The sequence below is a fragment of the Megascapheus bottae genome, chromosome 3, assembly GCF_031878675.1.
Source record: "Megascapheus bottae isolate mThoBot1 chromosome 3, mThoBot2.hap1, whole genome shotgun sequence".
Lineage (NCBI taxonomy): Eukaryota > Metazoa > Chordata > Mammalia > Rodentia > Geomyidae > Megascapheus > Megascapheus bottae.
The window spans coordinates 77,399,360-77,424,954 of NC_143511.1; the positions used below are offsets into that span (position 1 = coordinate 77,399,360).

The 25,595-nt window shown below is 34.8% G+C and overlaps 1 pseudogene; it reads left to right on the forward strand.

Annotated features, from left to right (window-relative positions):
• Positions 1 to 23,433: 23,433 nt before the first annotated feature.
• LOC150065849 (small nucleolar RNA U3) lies at positions 23,434 to 23,514 on the forward strand (annotated as a pseudogene).
• Positions 23,515 to 25,595: the final 2,081 nt, after the last annotated feature.

Genomic DNA, 25,595 nt, shown 5'->3' on the forward strand with positions numbered 1-25,595 from the left:
GGAACATAGGCTCAATAGTTTCTCTCATTTATCATAATCAGTAGAAACCTTGGGCTCTCCTAGCAGAGATTTGCAAAACCTAGATACACACACCATATAGTATGATGCTAAATGAAAGGACCTCCAGGATATAGAAACAAAAGCCATATAATGAGTGATTGTTGTACTATGTTATCTTTCATCTCTTTTGCAGTCCCTTGGTTATCTCATATTATTACAGTATTTCACCTGTTTATCTGATATATTTTATATATGCATATTTGGTTATTTGAAGTCGGATAGGGAAGGGAGGAAAACAAGATGAGGGGCGGGGGTGGGGTACGGAAATGAGAACCAAGACATGAGAAAGGGTATCAGTGTTTGTGAAGTAATGCACCTTCTATCTGGTGAATATAATGTAACACTTCTATTAATTACAATAAAAAGTATATGAAAGGCAAAAAAATCATGATATACCATTTGTAAGGAAATGGAAAGACTTGAAAAAAATTATATTAAGCGAAGTAAACCAGGTCTAAATAAACGTAGGTTGGATGTTTTCCCTCATTTGTCATAGCTAGAATATACCTATAAATCTAACGCAATGATTTAATATACATACATACACACAGGGACTTGAACATTTATATATGACTCTATACATTCACCTATTGAAGACAAAGTATATACAAAGAAGTGGATCACAGTATCTCAAAAGCTATGTGAATATTATCATACAAAATTTTTGTGAAATGAATTCCAAGAAAAGGAAACAAGAAACTATTAATTTTCTATTGTTGTTGCTGTTTATGCTATCTTTTCCTTTTGTCTTTTTTGTTCATTTGTCTTTGTGAGGTGAGAGGGACACCAAAAAGATGGAACAAGTGGTAAAAATATACAACAATGGTACTCGTTAGAAACTATTTTGAAAATGAATTGTACATCTTGTTGGTGAGGGTGGAAAGGAAAAACTGGGAGAGAGTGACAGGAGGGGAGACATGACTTCAAATAAAATGTACCCATTACCTGACTCATATAACTGTAAATCAATACTGTAATCCTGCTCTATGACACCTCCATAATAACAATAAAATGGAAAATAAAAATGGCAAAAAATAAGTTTGTTTCCTATATTTTATCATGTTAAAGTAAAATCTAATGCACTGTCTTAACAGCATATAGTAATTGTACAAAATAACAGGTTTTGTTTTGATCTGGGCATTCATGCATAAAGTTCATTTTAATCATATTCAATACTTTCACCCTCTCCTGTCACCTTCCCATCCAGCTACTCTCTCTTGCTCCAAATGGTCCCTTCTCTACTTTCATGATTTTTCCTCTTTTTAAATCGAGATTCTACTGATGAGAGAAACATTATTTGTCCTTCTTATCTGACTTATCTCACTTAACCTGCAGACTTTAGTTCTGTAGATTTCCCTACAGATAATGTAGTTTTGATCTGTTATGACAGAATCATACTCCATTGTGTGTATATAAACCATAATTTCTTTTTTTTTCCATTCTTCTGTTGAGGGTCATGTAGGCAGGTTCCATAACTTGACTGTTATGAGTCATGCAGCAATAAACACAGGTGTGTTGATATTTCTACTGCATACTGACTGATTCCTTTGGGTATATAACCAGGTCTGACATAGGAGGATAATATGATACTTCTATTTTTAGTTGTTTTTTTTTTTTGAGAAACCTACACACACACATATACATTTTTCTCCCTGGGGTCAGTCTCTGGAGGAAATCAAATCTCTTCTTAGCTGGTTAGTTTTGTTTTGCTTTTGTGATTGTGCTGTATAATCAGTGAAGGATGAAGGATCCTTCTTTAGATTTCCCCCTAAAATACAGTGACCCCTTGAGACCTCTCTTCCATCCCCTATAGGCATTTCCATCCTCATGACAAACAAGTACAAGACTTGCCAAACATCAAACTGTTGGCTGTAAATTCCCTGATAAGAGCTCAGATTAGAGGATTAGCCTGACCAGGTGGAGCTACCAGAGCTCCTCCCCCACCCTACCCCCTTGGCCTGCAGGGGTAAGGGGTAAGGAAAGCCCCTTCCCCTTTCCTTTGTGGTCAAAGCAGTGTGCAGGAAGCCCACCGAGATGACAGGTCAGCAAAGATGTCAGTGGCTTCCTCAGCAGTTACTCAAGTATGTTGAGATTCTATTGGCCACCTGTGTATGGCCAAGCCCAACCACTTGGCTCATGGCCTATAAAAGTAGCCTGTGAGATTAAGCATTGTTGCTTTCTCTCTCTCTCACACCTTAGAGATGGCCCTGACTGGTCAATATGATTCTGGATGGATGCTAGGCGAGGAATAAAGCTGTTTAACCTCTGTTTTTGTGTCAGACTCATTCCTTTGATCACGGACCCTAATATTGGGGGGCTTGCACCCAATAATCAGGACCTATTTTACTGGGTTTTTCACTTGCTAATAACATTTATCTTCATCCTATCGATGTTTCTTTCTTTTTTTTGCTGCTTTTTTCCATTCTCTCCATCCTCATTTTAATTAGTAATTAATTTATTATTAATTATTAATGATTTTTAAACTGTATTTTATTGTCCTAAAGTTTTCTTTACATAACTGGCTGGGGATGCGGTTGTTGATTCCAATTGTTTGTTACTGTGTTTAAACATCTGGTTTGTTTGTGAATTTATTATTTTTGTATTACTATCTGTTTTCTCTTGTTTAAGAATCTAATAGGGATCATAATGAATTCTTAATCCCTTAAAGAACTGCATAAACATCTGCATTATTCATGTTTTAATTTATGCACTCATGCATTCATTCATGCATGCATCTTGGCACTTACAGAGTCATTTTTGTAATCATTCAAAATTTTCTCTAGCATTCACCCCAAGTACTGAAGATAAATAGTTGAATGAGATACCATCCCAGTCATGAACAAGTTCAGTCTTTTAGGAAATAGATGTTTAAATGGTTTAAATCATAAGACAATACGGAAAATGTAATAATACAGAAACAAAAAAAAAACAAAGAAAGCATACAGTAGAGATGATCTGTGATCCCTTTAGTTTGAAATGTGTTCACTGGTCTCTCACTTATATAGTAGAGGTACTAACACATCCATAGGATTGTGGAAAGGTGCAGTTCACATTGTTGGTAAGTGGTATAATGAGCTTAATTTGGGAGTGATTTCATTCACAGAACCAGTGAAATAGTTGAGAAAAGAAATACTGAAGATCTGAACAAGGAAACCAGCCCAAGGGCTCAAGAAAAAATAAGAGGAATAAGATAGTAAAGTTGTATGAGAAATGGTCTTAGCTAGCCCTGTGGGAGCAGGAACAGAGCTTACCACTTGTCTGAACAGAATTGACTGCATCATATATTTCACACCTGCCTCAGAAACAGGAAGAACACACCAAAAAGCAGCTGGATTGGAAGGGCTGATAATCCCTCCTGCCCATGAATCTTAAGACTAGAGCAAAAGAGCTGAAATCTCAGATCTGAGTCAGTCTGCTTTGTTATTTTGTTGTATATTTTCCATTTGTCATTATCCATATTATTTTTCTGTAGTCTCTAGGTGATTTAATCTTAAACCCTCCCTTATCGATGTTATATCTTCTGTGAATTGACTGTCCTTTTAGAGCCCTTTCTAAATCCCAGCCAGCAGACAGCAAAACCCCATCACTGCCACCATCAAGTCAACCGATCACAGGTCTGCATGGCACAGTCCTGTCTACACAGAAGCTCCAGAATTCAGCTGTACTACCCACGAGGCAAGGATCTAACATGTTACTTTATGACATTCTTTTGAAAACTTAGAATATGCAGTAGACTAGAGAAAACCAAAATCTCCTCTCTTGTAAAACTGTACTCAAACTGACTTAATGACTCAGAAGTAGGGTAGGGTTGAATTAAATCCCAAAGTAGCTCTTGCAACTTTCATGACAAAGGCAATACACATTTCTTATAGTTAATATATCTTAACATAATTCAGGTGCATTCATTGTTTGTTCAGCCTGATGTTTTGTATTTAGTTTTCTTTCGGATTAAATAATTTGTATTATTTGAGAGTTGAGTGAGCAAATAAAGAAGGTAGAAAATTGAAAATGTTGGCTTCAGTGGTAATTGTTTCTGTATTTTTCTGTGTTTGCTCTGAATTTTATTAGCTGATATTTATTCTCTAGTAGGCAGATAACTGGTAATGCAGGAAATTACTGGGCTTGTTTTTGGCTCTTAAGATTGGTAAAGAGTTTTTACTAAATAGTAGAGCACAATCTCTTTCAGAAGTCACAATCAAATGTTTTAGTTGCATACATACTTTCCTTTTGGCAAATACATTTCATAAATGGTATTTGCATTTTTCATTAAAACTAATTTTACATGTGAAGAAATAGAAGCTTGGAAATTATTCATATATTTCACATTAATATACACATAGATATTGGAGAAACCAGCATGAACAATTTATGTTTTTAATTCCTTGAATTTCAGGACCCACTATTATTGCAAGTCATTTAGAGGCCACATTTATCCATTTGTTCAATGAAGAATTGTATTCCTGTGTTCCTATTTTATCTTTTTTTGTGTCAGTCCTGGGACTTGAACTCAGGGCATGGGCTTGGGCTTTCTTAAAGATACTACTCTATCACTTAAGCCACAGTACCCCTTACAGCTTTTTCTATGTATGTGATACTGAGGAATTGAATCTGGGTCTTTGAACATGCTAGCCAAGTACTCTACAATTAGGCCAAACTCTCAGCCCGTGTTCCTATTTTATGTCAAGTTCTAGAAATGTAGTTTAAATAATGGATACACAACCAGCAATTTGCCGATTTACTTTTGGTTTTACAGAAGAAGAAATTGAGGCCTAGAATGACTGAGTTGGTTTTATAAACCATAAAATAATTTATGATAGAGTTGGGAATAGTCTCAGGTGTTCTGAAAATAAAAAAAGGAAAATAAAAACATTCATAGAGGAATTTCATAGAGGAAAACTATGTCTTCCTGACATTCATTAAAATGACAGAAATATTTTATCTTTATTTCTGATTGACTTCCAATGAGCATGGACCATGAAGATTTTCAAACTGTTTCTGGGTTTCAGCAATTTCTTCTTCCAGAATGGGATGATATCTGTAAACAAACTTTTTCTGTTAGAAAGGAATCAATATCTGAAGACTACAGATATACAACTCCACTGGCATTGTGCTTAAAACATAATTTTGCATGTCTAAATAGGGAAATATGGGGTTCTAGCTTGAATTTTTCATTCATATATAGAGTAGTCTTCCCACATCTTAAAAAACCCATTTATGGCAATCCACGGTTTTAGGCATTAAGGAACTAACAGGTGCACTGTACACCAGTGGGCTCATTGTGTCAGAAAAATTGAAAAGGAAGTGATAAAAATTATGGGCTAAAAAGGCTGAAAGAGATTTAAGTCATCATGTCAAGTGGTTCTTCAATTTTAGAAATCAAAACTTATTTAAAAATTTTGGTTACATTTCAGTAAAATCTACACTTGCTTACAAATAAAGTAATAAAAATAATGCCAGCATTTCTCAGGGAAAGTATTCATCCATACAAGCTTATGTAATATTGGTATGACATTAGTGAGTTAATTGATTAAAACAAAATTCAACCTACCCTTTTAGGGATTCATAAATCACCATGTTAAAACAGTATCATGCTAGGTGCTGGTGGCTCATCCCTGTAATTCTAGCTACTTTGGATTGAGATCTGAGGATCACAGTTCAAAGCCACCCCAGATAGAAACATCTATGAGACTCATCCCTAATTAATGAGTAAGAAGAAAGTGGGGGTACCTGAGTCCTTTTTCCAAATTTTTCATGGCATTTACTTCCTTGTTTCAGTCGGGTCTCCTATCAAATGATATTTTCTACAATATAGACTTCCCAAACTTCCAGAAATATACCTGCTAATTACAATCCTCATCCTGTTCCACCTCCTTACTTTGATTTAGCATTCTTAATTACATGTATCACCACCTGCCATTTCCCTAAGTCTCTATGTCTTCACAGTGCTTTTCCTCAATTAAGTGCTACTTAAGCTCCTTAGAGGTAGGGATATTTAATGCAACTGTTTACTTAGATCAATGCTCAACTCATATTTTAACACTATATGCATTGAATATATATGATATATAAATATTATCAAAATATGTCTTTGTATATATGTGTGCATATATATTTGTGTATATATGTACATATATATTTGTGTATATAAATGTACAAATGTGTGTGTGTATGTGTGTGTGTGTATACTTGTCTCTCTTGGACCTTGAACTCAGGGCCTGGGCGCTGTCCCTGCACTTTAGTGCTCAAGACTAATGCTCTGACACTTTGAGGAACAGTGCTCTTCTGGTTTTCTGGTTGTTAATGAGAGATAAAAGTCTCAAGAACTTTCAAGATAGGGCTGGGTTTGAACAATGATTCTCAGATCCCAGGCTACTGAGTAGTTAGGATTGCAGGAATGAACCACAAATGCCCATCTAATATATACTAAACAATTACATGAATCAATAATGAATCAATTTACAGGATCAATAAAGAAGTCAAATTTTGAAATGTCCCGGAAGTCTCACAATGAAACAGAGTATGAAGTGGACAGACATTGACGTTCTTGAAGGTTTTTCTGTCCTCTCAGAGCATGTTCCTCTATCCTGGGATCCATTTGCTGCCTAAGATTGTCTCATGTCACACTAGAAATCCCTGGAGCACTTCAGACATCGGTTCCCTAAGTTCTTCCATTATTGGCAAAGTATTCAAAATTGTCAACACTGAGCTTGGTTTTATTCAACTTTTCAGGGAAATGATTCAAGTTTAAGCGTTCTGATATCACTGACACTAATCACTGCTGACGTATAATGGAAATGGAATGCCTACCAGAAAGAATTGCTACATACTTCTTGAACATCATAAATCTCTTTACGATTAATATCCCCAAATATCATTAAAGAGGTAGGAAGTAATCCTCCATCGAATCACGTGTTTCTAGACATAGGAGTATTGAGGTTGTTATTCTGAGTCAGGACAACAGAATTTGACAACTGGACTTCTGCTTCTCCTTTTGGGATCTCTTTCCAAGTTGAAGTGAATTTTATTATTAGGACATGTTTTCTGATATTTGGCTAACGTGCATTTCTACGTTCCACTCTCTAAATCCCATTTAAGTCCCCTAATGTGATATTAATGATGTTTCTCATTTGTCTGTGTGTATGCCCTTCAAAATTTTAAATCATTAATACATCCTCCTTTGTTTTTGCTCCATCTTTGTAAAATGATGTCTGTTGAATGTCTCCCAGTTTCCTTACAAGGCTCTTGTTGAGATGTCTGGAACTGGGAATAGTATTCTAAGTACTGTCACATCTGCCTCATGTTGAGCAGGTTATGTTTATCTCTTCATGAAGTTCAAAGACGGATGAATGAAACCACTAGTCACAATTTACATGTATTCTGTCTTCTACCACCACTCTATTTTATTTTATATTATTGTGATGCCTCTGCGGCTGGGGCACTGTCCCTAAGCTTTTGTGCTCAAGGCTACTGCTCTACCATTTGAGCCACAATTCCATTTTTTTGCTTTGATGGTATTTAATGGGGGATAATAATCTCACAAATTTTCCTGTGTGGGCTGGCTTTGAACACTGATCCTCAGATCTCATCTTCCTTAGTAGCTGTGACTAGAGGCATGAGCTACTGGCATCTGTCCACCACCACACATTTTAGATATCTTTCAATGTTTGTTACCATTCTATCATTATTTATTACCAGGAATTGGAATCAGGAGGTAATTTTCAGAAATAGCAGGTCAAGATTAGAGATGTTAACCTTTATAATGTGTCCATATGAAACACAGTGCCTTTCAGGAAGGACTTTTTTCCAGTATTGACATTAACTACATTGTTCCAATTTAATACTGCTAATAATTCATTTCAAGATTATTTTGCTGTTTGATCTTGACTGAGATCTACAACTTGCCTTGCATGCTCCATGCTCTGGTTTAATAGTACTGTGAAAATTAGTGAGTAAAAAGAAAAGAAGAGAGAGGAAAATGGAGGGGAGGGGAGGGGAAGGGAGGAGAAGAGAAGAGGGGAGGAAAAATGCTTCAGAAATAAGTGGCATAACTGTGAAACTGTTTCCTTGTGGGTTGACAGACATAAAAAGCACAATATGAAACAAATGTTAAATAATTCATTTGAAACATTGATTTAAGGCAAACTCACATTATGTAGATATATTTTGAGTAGATATTATTAAGTTTTGAAAACATATAATTCCATGTAAACAACTCCAAAATCAAGGTATTTTCACATCTTCAGAAATTTTTCTAACCTTCCTTTTCTGGAGCTCAGTTCCTCCTCTGAGCAAGCAACTTAACTAATTTCTTTCACAGATCCTAATTGTACCAGTTTTAGAGCTTAATTTCAATGGAGCCACAGGTTCTGTATTGTGAAGATCCTGAATGCCAAGCAATGCTATTGAGTCCAACAGTGTAGTATATAAGGCAAAAATATATTTCTGAATAGCATTCCATTGAATGAATAGCTGTAATTATTTGACTTAGTCCTTTATTGATTGAATTTAAGTTGTTTTCAGTTTTCTATGATAAATGTCCCTGTTTAATTTTTCTTTTGGGTCTGGGTTCCTTGGGAGGTATACACTTATCTATATAAGAAGCTTGTAATCTCTCATACATGGCCATTCCATTTTTTAGACTCATTAAAAACGTGTGAAAATTCCAGTGGTATATATTCTCCTGGATATTTAGTACATTGAGACTTGTTTTTATTATCTACAGGTAGTTATACAAAAGAGTTGCCATTTAACAAAGCAATTCATGAATGCAATGCATCTTGATCAATATCATCCATTTCAACATTCTCACTCATTCCTACCAACCCACCCTTTCCCCCTCTCTTCTTAATTTTGTAGGAGATAGGGTGATTTTTCACTTCATTCTCCCTTGCTTCTCATCATTTATCTAGCCCTCTCCCCTGGATGCTACCCCTTTCAAACACCTAATTTCTGCTATTTATTTCCTTGTACTTAGATTTTGTCTTTCTAAGAAATCACACTATTTAAGTCCTCCCTCTGATTCGATCTTATTTCAGTTAAGATATTTGTATATACTTGAATACCACTAATGAATTTACTTATACATTATACTTACAAGCTAATACCTGCTTTCATATATATATTAAAACATGAGACATTTGTTCCTTTGGGCCTGACTTATTTCACTTAGCATAATTTTTAAGACCTTTCCATTTCTTTGCAAATTATACCGTATCATTCTTTCTAAGGGAGGAGTAAAATTTCATTGCATATGTATAATCCATATCTTGATATCTGTGAATCGTATGGCAATGAACATAGTTGTACTGGTAATTTTACTTTATATTGGTTTGTAATCTTTGAGAAGATGCCTAAGAGACTTTTATAATATAATTCATTTAAAGACATCTGTTGTATAATTGTGAAAGGTAGATATATTGTGATGATAAACAGACCATTGACTTATTGACTGTACATCTTCTGTTGTAACTCATAAATATGGATATTAAGGGTAAATTTATTTTTTATCATTTTATTAATAATCATCATGTTTCCTCAATATAATTTTCTGACTTGGATATACATGCATATATGAATGCACACACAAATAGAAGCAACCATACTTTAAGCCTTTAGCTTGCTCTTCTATTTATTTACCAATATAATTTTAAAAATAAAAATTATTTTTATAAAATTCCATTCTTGTTTTATTTTTGCAAAAAATACCTTTGTATATAAACAGTCAAGATGATTTTCCATTTTCCTATTAAACTCCATATTTTCAACTCTTTTCTATGTTGGTTTATAATAAATATCAAATGAATTTATGCAAGTTGTGAGAAAGGCATGCACATCTGTGTTTAAATTGGATCTTATTTTATAATGCCATTTGCTGAAAAAATTATTCTTCATCATTAAATCATCTTGATACCTTTCTTTAAAAATCAGTTGGTGTATGTGTGTAGATCAGTTTGAGAATTTCTACAAAAATCCTGCTGGGCTGGGATTTTGATTGATAATTTGTAATAAAATGGATCAATTTGGCGAGAATGCCATCTTAACAACATTTAATAAGCCCTTATGTGAATTAATTCTTCTCTTGTCTTAATTACTTACAAGACTCTGAAGTGTTATGTAGCCATAGGAATTAGGCTGGAAATATTTCAAATCTTCTATTAAAGCTTAACTAAATATTATAATTTGGGGGTAGTGTTTTAAAGGACATTCTTGGATATTAACTTTAGTTTCTACTTTAGGCTTGAGGTTTCATGCTACAAACTTTTTAAGCATTGGTGTGCCTTCTTTGCTTTCAGATATTTTTTAGGCTTTTCTTTGACCTGTATTAAATATAAACTAATATTTTTTGCCAGTTGTGGGGCTTGAACTCAGGGCCTGAGTTTGGGCTTTCCTCAAGGCTAGAGCTCTACCACTTGAGCCACAGCACCACCTCCAGCTTTTTTCTATGCATGTGGTACTGAGGAATCAAACCTGGGTCTCCGTGCATGCCAGGCAAGAACTCTACCAAACTCCCGGTCCCAAGTATAAACTATTTTTAACATTTCCAAATATTTATGAATTTTGACATATTTCCAACATTAACTTTTACCTTCATCATTCCTTGCCTTGCAACACCTTTTGTGAGAATTTAATCGTATCTGCACTTTCATGCTTTCCTCTTATGAACAGCTTGCAGTTGGTTCTTGACATTATTTAGTGATAGCCTCTGTCCTCTTGATGATAGAACCAATGGGATTGTTTACTGCACTTGGAATTCGTGTGATTTTTTAAAATATTGCTATCCTCAAAGTGTGTTTCTCTTTTTTTGATTGCCATCACAATTTATTTTTTCTACTCCAGTTACAATGCCCTCGATTTTTTTTATTACTTTTTTTCTCCTTTTTTTTTTTAAAGAGATAGTATCATATATCCGCTATTCAGTTACCTGTAACTGAGGGTCTAGAGATGAAGATAGTAACTTTCAAATGTTCATTTTTGTTTGTATTATCATAAAAACTGTACATATGTAATGTAGACATTCTATATCAGAATAGTGTGACCTAAGTTAGCCTCCAACTTTTGTACTTCATTACCATACATGACACTTGTACATATATTCTAAACTCTACTGTATATTTGGGTTTGCTTTTCTTGCTTTAGAAATTTCAGAACATGAAATATAAACATATTCTAAACTTACCCACATGTTTATCATTACCAGAATTCTTCACTTCTTGCTGAATCAGAGTTCCAGGTGGCATTATTTTCCCACCAGCATAAGAAATGGCTTTATATTTTTTTTGTTGTATATTGGCTGGTGATAAATCCTCTCATTTAATTTACTTAAAAATATATGTATTTTATTTAATTCAAAAATGTTTTTCCTGGAGAGAAAGTACTTGGATGAAAGTTATAGGATATTTTTAATATTATTCTATTTTGTTTTTATTTCTTTCGGACTTTAAAACATGTTTATCTTCAACTATGTTCATTGCAGCATTATTTACCATAGTTAAGAAATGGGACCAATCCAGATGCCCCTCAGAAGATGATGGATCCAAAAATGTATTTATACACAATAGAATTATATGCTTCTATCAGAAAGAACGATATCACCCTATTCCTAAAGGAATGGAAAGACTGGAAAAAAATCATAGTAGGGGAATTAAGTCAGACTCAGAGAAACACAGACTCCATGGTTTTCCTCATTTGTAATAATAAATTCACATCTAGGGCAGTCCTAGAAGAGGATCACAGTAGCTTAATAGCTATGTAAGAATGACCATGTAAGATGATGCTAAAAAAAATGAACTCCAAGATATGGAAACAAGAATGTTTCCTTAGTTGATGTTATTAGGTATTGTATGTGGTTATTTCTTTTATTTTTCCCCTTGTAGTCCATCCCCTTATGTCACTATATTTGGTTTTGGTACCCAGTGTCTTGTATATAGGTTTATTGTAATTGCTTAAAGGAAGGGAACAAGAAAATGATGAGACAAAAGACAAAGAGTGAAGCAGTGTAACCAGCAAAACTTGCAAGACACTATGTTGTAAATGAACTTTACAACTTGGAGGTGAGTTAGGAGGGACAAAAAAATGGGGAAAAGACATGAGAAGGGGTAACAATGCTTGAAATGTACTCATTACCTTATGTATATAACTGTAACCTCTGTGTACATCACCTTGAGAATAAAATTGAATTAAGAAATAAAACATGTTTATACCATCTGTTTTTTATAAAAGTCATATTTTTCTTCTGTGTTGTTATTTAAATTTTTCTTTTACATTTCAAAATATAGAGTTAGCTATAAGATGTCTCACTAAGATGTATTTAAACTGGCTTTTTCTCATTATTTTTCTTTAAATTGGCTGAGGATTGTTTCTGATGAAATCCCAAAATATTCCATTAACATTTCTTCAAATGTATAATATGCCTATTTCATCTTTTCTCTCCTCAATCTGTAGGCTTCCAGTTATATGTATATGGTAATTGGATGTTAAAGATCACACTGGGGCATGGGTACATTTTTCTCTTTCTTGGTTGCACCTTAAATTATTTATATTGAGCTTTGATCATGTTCATTGATTATAATTCAGCATACTTTTGCATCTGTTAGTACATTTTCTTAAAATGTATTTTCTTTTCCAGTTTAATAACTTCCATTTGTGTGTGCATATTTGACATAACATACCACCCACTATGTCCTTCCCTTTTCATCCACTCTGTCCAATATTTCCTGTGGACTTTAAACTGGTTAATCATGAACAAAGCTCAGAGTTTAATCAACAACAGCAAAAGGTATCATTAATAAGTGTATAATAATTTTTTAGTTCGTTCCTTGTGATTCTTGTTAACCTGTTGGTTAGTTTCTTTAGACTTCAAAAATGATTATAGTTTTGATTTTCATATTTTTGCAAGTACCTTGCATATTGTGTATACCTGATATTGTGAAAGAAATGAAGGAATTCTGGATTCTGATTTTGTGTTTTAAAGCTTATGGAGTTTCTTCTACTGGACATGGGAATTGTTGTGCTATCACCCTAAGTTTAGTGGAATCTTGGTTTAAAATTAATTTCTTTTTAATTTTAGGGTAAATATAGTTTTGTTTTTATAACATATTCAGGGTTAATTATTTCATTTTCAATATCGATTTCACAACAGTTACAGTACTCTTCTAAATCCCAGTAGAAAATCCAGTAAACCTCTCTAGATGATCTCCATGTATAGGACTGAACTACAGATGACAAATTATGTGCTGTTAATATAACCATTGCTTCCCTTCTGAGATACCTGGATTCTTAGCTCACACATACACAATTAAGAAAATTTAAAAGACTTAAATGACATTTAAAAGGTTTAAATGACCTTTTATAAACTCATTTGTCTTGCTATTTTATCCTCACATTTCCTCTTTGATCTCTAGCTGCACTAGCATTCTCTATATCCATCTTAGGACCCTTCAGAGGACAACAGTTGTTTGAGGTTTAGTCCTTTTGTGACATGTCCATACTGGTCAGTGTTCTCATCATTAAATATATGTAATTTCACATATTCTTCAGTGTATTCACCCTTTCTCAAAAAAGTTAAATAGCTTCAAATTTTGCCTGTTTCATTTTCATGGTCTATACTTTAAAATGTTGTCTGGAGTTCACTATTATTATTAGAAAAAGGTTAGAGAATTCAAGTTACACAATATTACAGGAAGCTACTCATAGTCATTACAATATTTAAAGTATTATAATGCAATTACCATGTTCCAGGATTTGCTCTAAATTCCTGAACTAAATCTAGAAATAAAGTGTAACATAAGCTAAAACGATAAACTGAGATATGTACATATATTTTGAAGATTGTTGTTAAATGATTTTCTAGTGATTACATATCATATAAAAAGGAGAAAATTCAAGGAGGATATATATATATGTATATGTGTATATATATATACGCACATATACATATTGTCGGAATATAAAAAGGAGGAATCATATCTACATTACATACAGAACTAAATATTACATATATACACATGAATACATTTGCTGGTTCTGTGACTTGATACATATATAAATTTTAAGAATTGAGTTGCCTCTAAGCTGTACAATTAATAATTATGACTATTTTTGATAAAGGGGAACATAGCTTTATACATGTGAGATGCTGACTAGTCTTCCAAAGGAAAATATATTTGCAAATTCGTATATGCTTTTTTCAGAGTAGCATGTTTGCTTGAGATAGTCACTTGATGACTGTCAGTGTACATGTTGAATATAATAATATAAAGACCAAGAAAAATAGACTAGATAAAAAGTCTAGAAGATAGAATGTAGCCCATAAAGTTCAGAAGTTTGCAGAATAAGGTAGGTGGGGAATGAAGTTCAGTAGGAATCTGTAGAAGATAATGTGCCAGAAGCCAAATGAAAACAGGAAGATGAAATAAATGTACTAGGCACTGCTATTCATTAAATAAAGTTGAACAGTGAGAATTGGCAATTGGGTTTATCAAGTTGAACTTGTCACTGACATTAACAGAAGTATTTTTGTAAATTGATAGGGAAAAATCTTAATTGGGATAAAATTGGAGGAGAAAAGCTAGAGATAATTCTGACAGGTCTTTACAGGACATTTTCTTTAATAGGAAATAATTAATGAAGCAATAATTAGAGGAAATATGGTTTAAAAAGTTGATGTCTAAGAATATCTACTTCCATCCAATCTATATTCATGTCTCCATATGTAGAAAGGCACACACTTCTTCACATAGACATAAATGTAAACACAGATGGAGAAAAAAATGTCTCCATGTCTCATAGATGTATGTACTTTTTATAGAGGGAATAACTCGTGATGTGGGAAAGAAAGGAGAAAATTATATTTCTGCATAGACTAGGTGAGGCTATGTCTACTGTCCAGTGGCAGCTTTTCCTTCTGAATGCTCCAAAGAAAGTATGTTTTTCTCTCCTATAACAGTTGTAAAATGAAGCCCCAAATTAAAGAAGTGGGTATATAAATAGCATAGTGGTAGATTCTTTTAGAACCTTATGCATACATACATACATACATACATACATACATACATACATACATACACTCATTTATATATATACATCTATGCATGTATCTTTTAGCTAGATTGAATATATTCTTAGTAGCTGAGTATAAAAGTGAATTTTTGAGAAATAAAAGCCTTTAATTGGCATGCACATGATATGAAAGATTACAGAATAAGAACAACATAAGAGGAGGGTCAGGGCCTGAGAATCATCAATAGCTCAGATGAGGCACATTAATGAGATTTGAAGGGCATCTGGTCAACATGAGGGTTTGACTCCAGCTATGTTTAGCACCAAGAGAGAAGACGAGGATTATAGTTTCCCACGCTCTGTGCCTTTGCCCTATGAATATAATAAAAGGATAAGAGAGTGTGAAAGGAAATACAGTAGTAAGCTATGGAATTTAGTTTGCTGAAGGAGGGATGGAGGATATACACAAAAGATAGAAATGTGGTTAGATCACTGGATCATTAAATTTTATGTTGGAATAAGGTTGAACAATTGATGGAGTCATAGTGCTCAAGTGAGTGAACTGTAACTTAGCAGATGGTAGGCATTAAGTGGGAGATTTTGAGATTGCAGGAGTTTTTTTTTTAACATTACTGATACTATCACAGACTGAACAAGAAGAGGATTGGAGGATAGGAGCTCAAAATTTCACATTTCAACTTGTCAGAAAGATTGTCTCATGTCATCAAGAATAGAAGTGTAGATTTAATATGATATTGAAAATTGGAAACTTTTAAGAAGGAAGAGCAGAGTGCTCTAGAAGAGGCAATAGGAATAAGAAGCACACTTATTCCATTGCTGGATAAAACAATAAGTGTGTTATTGGAGAAAATGCATTTACAAGTTGAGAAGACTGCAGGGAAATGATTTTTAGTTTTCTGTAAAGTGCTATGAAAAAAGCATAATTAAGAGATTAAGGAATATTGCCAGTTCTGAGTAGCAAATTTGGGGATGACAGATGAAGAAATGCCCATATAGGGATATCTCCAAATAGTTTATGAAATAATTAATATTCTAATTACCAGCATGGGGCAAAGAATGAGTTTAACTGATAGATATGGCTAAGTTAAGGGTGACTCCTCCAATCTTCACTTTATATATTCAAATTTTCCCAGAAAAGATACAAGAGAATTATAGGAAAATAGACAAATAGACTGCTTCTAAGTGATAGATGACAAAAATCAGGAAGCACATAAGTGGTTTTGGTAAGGAATCGTTGCTTAGTGAGCACATAGAAGGACATCCTGTATTTTGTCAGGGATAAATGCAAGAAATCAAGTACACACATTCCTGGAACTTTATATGGACACAGGACAAACAATTATACAAACAGTGGTTTTCCACTGGTATCATTTATACTTCAAGCAGAGAGTCATATCTCCTGCTCCCTGTCACATTCTCCAAAGGGCTCTAGAGTTCTTATAAAAGATGGTATAGGAAAAGAGAAAAAATGAGTAGTGATTTGTATACTGTTATAAACAAATATTTCATCTTGGTGGAAGATTCCATTGAGGAACTTTGGAGAAGATATCTGACAACAGTCACCCCAAAAGTTGAAAAATCAGCATAGTATTCCCTAATTTTATCTTTCACTTTTTATGAAGGTGATACTCTTTCTTTCCAGCAGGTCAAATCCTCAGGCAGAAATAGAAATAAAGAAAGATCTTAAAGATGTCAGAATGCCAGGAGACAGGTAATAAAGTTGTGATTAAATTCAGAGGAGGCCAGATGAATGATAGTCTAAAATATAAGTACCATCTCCTGACTATCTGCAGCAAATATTCACTTATCCACCTTGTGGGATCTCTATCCTTCCTCCTTCTCTCCTTTCTTTGTCTCTGCCTGGGGCCAGTCTTTGAGTGTCATCTTAAGTAGCCGAGAAGTCTAGCATGCACTTCTATACCATGCAAACTTGACTTTCTTGATGAAGTGCTTCAAAATGAAGTACTAATCTCTTTTGACTATATAAAATGTGGGAATTAACAGAATATATTTATATGCCCGATATTACCACCCTAAGTCAACACTGGTTCTTCATCAGTGGACTCTGTTCTTATTGTTAACATATATTTTCCAATAACTGATGGTAAATTTTATTTGTAAAGGGTTAGAACTCTGATTAGATTACCTACTCTGATGGTAAAAACTCATTTATTATTGGAACAGAATTTCATACACAGACACATTAAGAAAAAGAACTCCCTATATTCTGAATATATTCTTCCCCTGTTCTGATTTTAGAGCCTCAATGTCAAATCCTCTAGCTAATAAGATAGTTGCTCATGCTACCCCTTATATCATTCTGTCTCTAACTAAACAAAGAATATACTCATGAGAGAAATTCAGTTAATTTTTGCTGTCCTTTGTGGAACATCATATTTTGCCAGTCCTGGGACTTTAACGCAGGGTCTGAGCACTGTTCTTGAGATTTTTCAAGGGTAGACCTCTATCACTTGAGCCACAGCACCACTTCTGGCTTTTTTTTCTATGTATATTTTGCTGAGGATTCGAACCTGTTTGTAAATGCTAGGCAAGCACAATACCGCTAGAGCCAAACTCCCGACACCCCACCATTATTTTTTTCTGAGATCTATGTTTGGAGGATGCTGTTTGGTTAAGTATACATCACCATCTATCATGATTAACAAGGTCCAAATTATCAAGCATACTTTCAGTGAATTAAATGGCAATGTGATGGGACCACACTACAACCTTTAAGATTTGAGGTTAGCACTGATTATAAATTCAAATGGTATTTGGTATTACTTCTAAGTCATTCTCTTGTCCAATAATGGAGTATAATCATGTGGGCTTCCACTTAGTCTTTCATATATCAAATAATAGTTAAGTTATAGTTCAGTTCCCAAGTATATCCATTTCGTATGGTTTGAATATCACCCATGAAGTTCACATGTTTGAAAATTATCCCTAACAATTATGTTAAGGATTGGTATGTTAAGAGGGGTTTAGATTATGAAAGTTCTTCTTTATGAGTGGATTAATGTAAATACTATATGAATAGGATAGTTAAAACAGAAAAAGATTTCTTTTGTTTTGTTCAGAACAGATTTTTGTTAAAAGTAAGAACTTGGGCTGGGAGTGTGGCCTAGTGGTAAAGTGCTTGCCTAGAATGCATGAAGACCCAAGTTTGATTTCTCAGTACCACATACATAGAAAAAGCCAGACATGAGGTTGTGGCTCAAATGATAGGGTGCTAGCCTTGAGGAAAGCCCAAGGACAGTATACAGACCCTGAGGTCAAGCTCTAGGACTGGCAGAATAAAAAAAGCAGAACTCAGCCCCTTCTTGTTCCTCAACCTGGAGTGTTACCTCCTGTCTGTCCACCCTCAACCATAGAATAAAACCAGAAGAAAATCCTTAGGAGACCCTTGAAGTTGAACTTCCTAGACCTTTAGATTATGAAAATCAACCCACTGTTCTTTATAAATCTGCAAAATTTCCATTATAAAGTACAAACAAGTATTAACACTACTCTAGTTATAATCACCAAAGATGAAGAAATGATGGCATGAAGATTCTTCTGTCTACCCAAGGAAGCCTCTGTGCAAATAGTCTTGTGTTAGAACTCCATCACTGGTCATGATAAATGACCTCAGCAGAGGACATTTCAAATCCATTGGTATCAAATCAACTTTAAACCTGTACCCAACAACTTCAGCAAAATGGAAATTCTCTTTCTCTAGGTTCATTAATCTAGTCTGAGATAATAAGCAATTATTGCCTGTCACCTGTTTTTTTGTTGTTGTTGTTATTGTTGTTTGTTTTTGCTAGTTCTGGGCTCAAGTCCAGGGCCTGAGCACTGTCCTTAGACTTTCTCAAGGCTAGAGCTCCACCAATTGAGCCTCAGCACCACTTCTGGCTTTTTTCTAGGTATGTGGTTCTTGAGGAATGGAACCTGTGTCTTCATGCATGCTAGGCAAGCACTCTACCACTAGGCCAAACACCTGGCCCCCTGTCACCTGTTTTTAACAATTAGATTTTTTATATAAAATACCACAAAATCAAGAAAACATGATGTACAATATTTGTTGATCTCCACAGTATTAGAAAGTCCCATCCATGGCCCACTTTAAACTGCCAATAGCATGACACTGAATCTAGATTTAGGTGGAGATGTGCATAGTTTGTGGTTGGTGATGCTAAAAGCTGGCTGGTTCAACTTTATTATGTTTCTTTGAAGAAGAAAGGGAGAGATGTTTATTTCTTGTATCTAGGAAATCCTTTCTTCCCTTTGTTAGTGGATTAAGATGGAAACCCAGCGAGTGAATTCTATTTTCCTTTGCACCAACGAATGTGTTTACCTGATGTTTTCACATATGCATCTCTGTTGCTTATATTTTGGGTGCTTGTAGGGTGGAACAAAGAAGGGGTTGGTGCACCATCCATTACCAAAAATCCCAAGGAGTTCAAGACCCTCTGAATTAGCTTGATCTTGCTCCCAATTATTAGACTATTTTGGATTGAGCTATGCTACAACTTGATTGTTCCTCTCCTACAATTCTTTCACATACTGAGACTCTGGATCCTGGTTCCCTGAGAATGCCCACTAGTCCACATTGACCTAGGAAACAGAACAATCACTAAAAAAATTGAATCTTATTTATTTCTCTACAAAATGTCTGTAAGTTACTAGTCAATAACTAACATGACATAGACATGTGTTTTTATTTATTTATTATTTACTTGTTTGTTTGTTAATGATGGTGCTTCCTAAATCATCCTTGGGAACACAATCTCCTGGTGGCTTTTGTCATCACCTAATATATCCTTGCTGGTAGATCCATGTACACAGGTTTGCTGATTTTTTAGCCTTACTTGGCTTAGGCAGTTCTTATATTTATATTACATTGTTTCAAGAGAGATGAATAGCAGATTCTTGATATCACCAAAGAAAGGAATCAGAAATGGATGCAAGAAGAATTTTTAACAAAGCAAGATTTATTTCATCACTAGCTAGGTTTTATTGAAGCAGAAATGAATACAAAGTAATAGTTTAACTTCAAAAGAGACTAAGGGTGGAAAGCTTGACTAGGAAGTCAAATGCATGAAGCTTTTAGAAGTGCATTTGATATAGGAAAAAGAGAAATAAATGAATGCATGGATGAATAGATTTTTCCAATAGTATGCTAGGATTTAGTTACATTATGGAAGGTGTCTCCAAGTTGCCTATCAAGAGGTAGAAAACCCAGAGTACTCATCCTACCTACATCTTATCAGTAAAGGTTGTTCTGGGCAGATTAATTCCTTGACATTTCCTGAACAACCTTAATGCAGAGTGGGAAAAACTATGGATCTCTTGGTAAAGAAAACTAGGAATATCCAGGTAACTGAGGGAGGAAATCATGGAATTCTGGAAATGTCATATTTGAGATGCTGATTAATTTAGTTGGGATAAAAGTTATGGAGTGAAGCAAGGAGAGTTACCTGCAACATGGGCTAAATGAAAAACTCCACATTAAATATTCTGGGAATGTTTGGCACATAGCAAACACTATTATCATAATCCTGGATTTTATTCCATGATTTTCATAATTTACTTGTGTTTTTAAATTCTCCATTTTATTTTGGTGGCATAGAGTTTACAGTAGAATTTATGCTTGTCTTCATCTCTGCATCAAGTATAATGCTTAGTCCATGTTTTTGTTTGCAGCAGAATAAACATTATTTGAAGAAGTGTATTAGCATGGTAGACTGATTCGAGGACATTTGATTTCCAAACCATTGAAATTTTACATTTTAATTTACAAGAGTGCCAGATACAGTTCATAAAAATACAAAATCAAGCTATGTTATTCACCTTCTATCATCAAATTCTGGTCATAAGATGTCTAAGCCAGGTGACTATAGATAGCTTCAAGCCTGAATGTTTTCATCTATTCAATAAAAAGCAGAAAAGTTTACTCAGACTTCCTATACTACTGTTCTCTTTTCAGCGTTTGGACAACAGGATTGTTCATACTTCTGGAATCTTTGCTGCAAGTCCACCATTATTCAGAAGCAGACCCACCAAAGCAAAGGGAGAAGCATCAGTAAATTCTGGTTTCTAATCACAGACATGACACTCACTAGCTAAGTAGTCCTTTTTTTGTTATTTTTTAAATTGGAGTTCTGACAAACCTCTTGTTTCCATATCTTGGAGTTCATTTCGCTTAGCATCATCCTAAGTGGTCATAGGTACATAGCTACTGAGCTATTGTGATACTCCGCTAGGAAAATCCTAGTCTTATACTAATTATTACAAAAGGGAAACCATGAAACCTATGTTTTTTCACATCTGGCTAACTTCATTTACTATGATTTTTTTCCAAGACTTACTATTTCCTTACAAATGTGACAATGTCATTATTTCTGATGGCGACATAGAATTCCATTGTGCATAAATACTGCATTTTCTTGATCCATTCAGCTCCAGGACATGGAAACAAGTTTTGTCTTTGTGGTTGTTATTTTTAATGTACTATGTGAAGTTATTTTCTTTTCTTTTGATTTCCCCCCCCATGGTTTATCTCCTGTTGTTATTGTATCTGATTTTGGTGCCTGATGTCTATTAATTTATTTGAATTAGAGAAGGGAAGGGGAATGACAAGATGATAAGGCAAAAGACGAAAAGTGAACCAATGTAACTGCAATACTCATAAGATATTGTGTTGGAAATGAACTTTACAACTTGAGAGGCGGTGGGGGAATGGAAAGTGGAAGAAAAACATGGGAGAGAGCAACAATGGTCCACAAGAATTGTACTCACTTCCTTATATATGTGACTATAACACCAGTTACAGGTTTTTCGAATAGCTTTCAACAGATAAAACGGAGAGGTTGAAAAATAGAGTGAAATCAAAGATATTTTTTCAAAGATATTTTTAAAGAAAATAGTATGTCTTCAATGTGTAAAAAAAGTGAATGGAATTAATTTATATCTGAGTTCCTTATATCTCAGAATGTATACAGCAAAAAATTAATATTGCTTATAGTAAATTCTCTGGTGTTATAAAATTGTAAACATAGATATAGGAAAAATAAATATAATAAAATGCCCAATACTTGTAATCCTACTACTCAAGTTGCTATTATCCAGAAGATTACGATTAAAAGCTAATTTGGGCAGATTGGACTATGAGACTCCACCTGTAATGAACCAGCATAAAATGCAGACTGGAGGTATGACTTATGTTCTAGGGCACTCACCATGAACAAGAAAGCTGAGTTTGAAGTACTGCACTCAATTCCAGGTACTGGAGACAATAAAATAAGTAAAGGAAACATAAGAAAGAGAAAAGACTAGAAGAGCAGGGATGATGAGAGAATGAGAAATAAAGAAAAAGAGAAAGGGAAAATGAGTGAAAGAAAGAAAAAAGTAAAACAGAGAAAGAAAGAAAGAAGAAGGAAGGAAGTTAGAGGAGACAAAGTAGGAGGAAGAGGAGAAGGAGGGGAGGAGAAGAAAAAGGAGAAAAAGGACGAGGAGGAAAAGGAGGGGAGGAGGAGAAGGGGGAGGAGGAGGAGAGGAAAAGGAGCCAAGGGAGGGAGGGGAAGAAGCAATGGAGGAAGACAGAGAGAGAAACCTGATAAGAAAGGAGAAAAATAGAAAATTACTATGCCACAAAAAAGCATACATAAAGGCACTAAAAATCCGAGGCTTATATAATTACTGTAATAGGGCTTTTCCTTTGTTCAGTGACCAAGGAAACTATATCTTGACATTCAGTGACCAAGGAAACTATATCTTGACTGGAAAAAAATAATTGACATAATAACCCAATCTATTAGGAAATATTGATTTAAGATCTAGATTTCTATTGAGAAAACATGAGCTTTGGGGAAAATCAACATACTCAATTCAGCCTCATTTATTCACAAAGTTTTTTTTTAATTTTTTTTATTGTAATTAGTAAAAGGGTTACATGATATTTGCCAGATAGAAGGTGCATTAATTCACATACATTGATACCCTTTCACATGTCTTGGTACCCATAGAATGGGTATCACAAAGTTTTTAAAGCATATTGGCACTTACCTGTAATCCCAGCACACAGGATATTAAGGATGGAGATGACCTGTTTCAGACTAGTCTGATATCCATAGCAAGACCTCCAAACAACAGGAGGAAAAAATGAAAATATTAAACTCAACCATTTTCAATATTGGCAACCTACCATCTTTATTTTATCCAATAAAATGATACCCAGACCCTACTTCATCAATAGAGAAAAATGAAGTTGATAGATTGGGTGGACTTATTACTTCACTTTTGCAGAGTATGATAACTTCAATGACATATCCACAACTTTGTTTAGAAAGGTCAATAGGAAATACAATTTATAAGACTATACTTTCAGGGATCATTTCTATAGTATGTGACTAGAGAAAATCCACTGATTGTGTAGAGTACCGCAAATTGGATTCATCACAGGGAGGCAAAGCTGGTTCAACATACGCAAATGAATTAATATAATTCAACACATCAACAGGAGCAAGGACAAAAATCACATGATTGTCTCAATAGACACGGAAAAGGCATTTGACAAGATCCAACACCCCTTTATGTTAAAAGCTCTGGAGAAACTAGGAATCCATGGAACATTCCTCAATGTAATAAAGGCTGTGTATGAGAAACCTACTGCTAGTATTACACTTAATGGTGAAAATCTAAAGCCATTCCCTCTAAAATCAGGAACAAGACAAGGATGCCCACTCTCTCCACTCCTCTTTAACATAGTACTAGAATTCCTAGCCAGTGCAATAAGGCAAGAAGCAAGCATAAAGGGGATCCAAGTAGGGAAAGAGGAAATAAAACTATCCCTCTTTGCAGATGACATGATACTGTATTTAAAGAATCCTATAGACTCTACTCCCAAACTCCTTGAGCTGATTCAAAACTTTGGAAGAGTAGCAGGCTATAAAATCAACCCTCAAAAATCAACTGCCTTCCTTTACGCCAGCAGTGAGAGGAACGAGGCAATAATCAGGAAAGAAACTCCTTTCACAATAGCCTCAAAGAAAATAAAGTACCTAGGAATTAGCTTAACTAAGAATGTAAACGACCTTTTTGACGAAAACTTTAAAACCCTAAAAAAGGAAATTAAAGCAGAACTAAAGAAATGGAAAAACCTCCCATGCTCCTGGATTGGAAGAATCAACATTGTGAAAATGACAATCTTGCCAAGAGCTATCTACAAATTCAATGCAATACCCATCAACATCCCAATGTCATTCTTTAAAGAAATAGAAGAGGCAATCCAAAATTTCATATGGAATAATAAAAGACCCCGTATAGCAAAAACACTTCTTAGCAGAAAGAACAGCGCTGGAGGAATTTCAATTCCAAACTTTAGACTCTATTACAGAGCTATAATTCTCAAAACAGCTTGGTACTGGCACAGGAACAGGCCTGAAGACCAATGGAATAGAACTGAGGACCCAGATATTAAACCACAGACCTATGGCCACCTAATTTTTGACAAGGGAGCCAAAAAAATAGAACGTAAGAAAGACAGCCTCTTCAACAAGTTGTGCTGGCAGAACTGGTTAAGCACCTGCAGAAAACTAAAGCTGGATCCTTCGTTGTCACCTTGCACTAGAATTAACTCCAAATGGATCAAAGACCTGGAGGTAAAAGCTGACACGCTGAAAACTTTACAGGAAGGAATAGGAGATACACTAGGCCTCCTTGGCACAGGTTGAAACTTTCTTAATAAGGACCAAGAATCACAACAAATCAGAGAAAGGCTGGATAAGTGGGACTGCATTAAACTGCAGAGCTTTTGTATGGCAAAGGACATAGCTAGTAAACTAATCAGGAAGCCTACAGAGTGGGAGAAGATCTTCACCAACCAAACAACGGATAAAGGCCTCATATCTAAAATATATCAACAACTCAAAAAATTGAATCACTCCAAAACTAACCTCCAAAGTAACAACCATCCCATTAAAAAATGGGCCAAGGACTTAAAGAGAGTCTTCTCTGAAGAAGAAATAAAAATGGCCTATAGACACATGAAGAAATGCTCAACATCCCTGGTCATAAAAGAAATGCAAATCAAAACAACTCTAAGATTCCACCTCACTCCAGTTAGAATGGCCAGGATCAGGAAAACGAATAACAACAGATGCTGGAGGGGATGTGGCCAGGAGGGATCACTACTACACTGTTGGTGGGAGTGCAAACTCGTTCAACCACTATGGAAAGCAGTGTGGCAGTGCCTCAAAAGGCTAAACATAGAACTCCCCTATGACCCAGCAATTCCACTACTTGGCATTTACCCAACGATCCAGAAACAAGGACATACTAAATCCACTAGCACAACAATGTTCACTGCAGCACTATTCACCATAGCAAAGATATGGAACCAACCTAGATGTCCCTCAGTTGATGAGTGGATCACCAAGTTGTGGTATTTGTACACAATGGAATTCTATGCTGCTGTCAGAAAAAATGACATCACCCCATTTGTTAGGAAATGGAAAGACTTAGAAAAAGTCATA